This window comes from Girardinichthys multiradiatus, chromosome 2, assembly GCF_021462225.1.
Source record: "Girardinichthys multiradiatus isolate DD_20200921_A chromosome 2, DD_fGirMul_XY1, whole genome shotgun sequence".
Classification (NCBI taxonomy): domain Eukaryota; kingdom Metazoa; phylum Chordata; class Actinopteri; order Cyprinodontiformes; family Goodeidae; genus Girardinichthys; species Girardinichthys multiradiatus.
Genome location: NC_061795.1, coordinates 9,640,010 through 9,642,802, shown reverse-complemented (window position 1 = coordinate 9,642,802; position 2,793 = coordinate 9,640,010). Strand labels below are relative to the sequence as shown.

Here is a 2,793-nt window from a genome sequence, read left to right as displayed (position 1 = left end):
ACGACATACACACAGCTTTCTTAATATGTGCGATTGTATTCACAGGAGATGAAAAATCCAGTGTCCTCCATATTCGTGTTAACAGCTTGAAAATGGTACGCTTTCTCTGATTACTCTCTCACTATTTTATCACAGACATTGAAGACCAAGTTTCCTCTGTCATCAAGCAAAACCTGTTTCATCAACCGAGTGACTGCAGTATAGGGTAATCCACCAATGTACGTATTAACTATCAACGTTGAACACTTGAACGAAAGTGGATCAGGGTATCTCTGATTATTATGATTTTTTATTTCTGGCAAAAAAATAGATTTCATCTATCAGTTCACTTTACAATTCTATAGTGCAACAAAATTTTCAAGAAGTGCACTGTTCAATTGTTAGGATTAATTGGAATGTATGTACCTGACTGTTGTGAAGTGCCTTGAGACAACATGTGTTGTGAATTGGTGCTATATAAATAAAACTGAATTGAACTGATTTGAATTGAATTTGTTTACATAGCAACTAGTGAGTGGTCACACACACATCTTCCTTAGAAAATCTTCCTGTCTCTCATTTCTTACTAACTTTCTCACTAACTTTGTCTGTGTGTGTGTATGTGTGTTACTCTTTTTGTGTAAATTCATTTTCTCAACTCATTTTAGTGAGTGAGAGAAGTAAATCTTTTACAAATATTAATAGATGTACAAAAATAGACATAAACTAATCATAGTTTCACTGGTTGTTTTCAGTTCATGGCATGAGGAGGAAAAATTTGCTGCAATTATTTGACATTTTGGCTTTCTCTCTCTATGAATAGATCTTTCCTTCACCATCATTGATTGCTCTCTCTCTCTGGTCATCACAGAAATTCAAGACAATTCAGGTATATTTTTGATTTTACTTGTTGAACACACACACAGGTTACAACTTGCTTTAGCAGCAATTTGAAACTTAGCATACAATCGAATTTGCAATACGGTATTGCAAATTCATATATCATAAAATTGATCGATAAAAATGAAACAGGTTACATTTGAAAGAATTTTTTTTTTTCCTGTGTTTAATGTGGCATTAGGTGTGCAACATTTAGTCTCCCTGTTGGTTAAAACGGTTTTCCTTGTGTTTTTGTTTCCTGGTGTACTTTGTGCGGCCCACATACTCAGACCGACAACCTTGATGCGAAAAGAGTGCCTCTGTCAGGCGTTGTCGGTCTACCTGAACAAAGACCCGGAGAAAGTGGTGAAAGAACGCATGGTATGTAATTTATAAATTGATAATTTTCCTTATATTTACATCTTACAAAAGAAAATGCAATTATAGATCACACATTATGTCAATTAAGTAAATGTTTTGCATTAGTCATTTGGCCATTGAAGCAAAACAAAATCTGTTGTAATATATGATATTTATGTTTTTGTTTACTTTTTTCAGGACTCTGATGTTGACAAGGGTTAAGCCGAAATGGAGACTGTCTTCGGAGTATTTGTGATTCGCAGAGAAGGTGCAGAACGTGATGATGGTCCAGAGGATGTGGGCATCATTTTGGAGGGGGTACAAGTTCTCAATGAGCTGGGTAATGTAGCAGTAGCAGTTGCAATGCTGTTCACATTAGTTTATGCACTCAATCTCAGCTACCCCTCAGAGTGGAAATACACTTTCGAAGCTCTGCAGAAACTCATCATGGGGCTTGATGGACAGAGGTTGTCTAAGAAACTGCAGGTGCTGAAAACCCTACTTACGCGTTAATATTTTGTTGGGTAGCTGTTAGAGGTCTTCAACAACGAAAGTATCCCAGAGTCATGTTGGGGAGGCAGGTGGGGAGTCGTTCAGTCAATATTAGTGTTTTAAAATGACAGTCTGTTTTTATGTTTCAATGCTCCCAGTTGTTGCAAAAATGTGGAGAAGCCTTCTGTTCCGTGTTAATCTATTTCTGTGTTAACAATGCTTCAAATTGTTGCCTTGTTTGAATTTGAAGGACATGTGTATGAGTATTTCAGACTATTTTTCCATTAAAAAAGAAAGATGACAATAGGTAAATCTGTTTCATCTGATTTTGAATTTTAAAATGAGACTGAATTTTTAGCATTGCATATTATAGCATTGAAAGACTCGTACTCGTCATCTTCTGCTTCATCCGGGACCGGGTCGTAGGGGCAGCAGACGCTGTAGAGACACCCAGACGTCCCTCTCCCCAGACACCTCCTCCAGCTCCTCCCGGGGGAACCGAAGGCGTTCCCAGGCCAGCTGAGAGACATAGTCCCTCCAATGTGTCCTGGGCCTCCTCTCGGTGGGACGTGCCTGGAACACCTCCCGAGGAAGGCATCCAGGAGGCATCCGGTATAGATGCCCGAGCCACCTCAACTGGCTCCTCTCGATGTGGAGGAGCAGCGGCTCTACTCCGAGCCCCTACCGGATGGCCGAGCTCCTCACCCTATCTCTAAGGGAGTGCCCGGCCACCCTACGGAGGAAGCTCATTTCAGCCGCTTGTATCCGGATCTCGTTCTTTCGGTCATGACCCAAAGTTCATGGCCATAGGTGAGGGTAGGAACGTAGACCGACCGGTAAATCGAGAGCTTCACTTTTCAGCTCAGCTCTCTCTTCACCACAACGGACCGGCACAGTGCCCCCATTACTGTGGCAGCCGCACCGATCCGTCTGTCGATCTCCCGCTCCATTCTTCCCTCACTCGTGAACAAGACCCCGAGATACTTAAACTCCTCCACTTGAGGCAGGAACTCTCCTCCAACCTGAAGAGGACAAGCCACCCTTTTCCGGTCGAGAACCATGGCCTTGGACTTGGAGGAGCTG

At 41.7% G+C, this 2,793-nt stretch overlaps 1 long non-coding RNA gene across 1 annotated transcript; it reads left to right on the top strand.

Annotated features, from left to right (window-relative positions):
* On the top strand, nt 1-2,118 carry LOC124877487. Its single transcript, XR_007040545.1, has 4 exons — nt 1-218; nt 803-868; nt 1,149-1,239; nt 1,417-2,118. It is a non-coding gene; the product is annotated as an uncharacterized LOC124877487 (long non-coding RNA).
* Nucleotides 2,119-2,793: the final 675 nt, after the last annotated feature.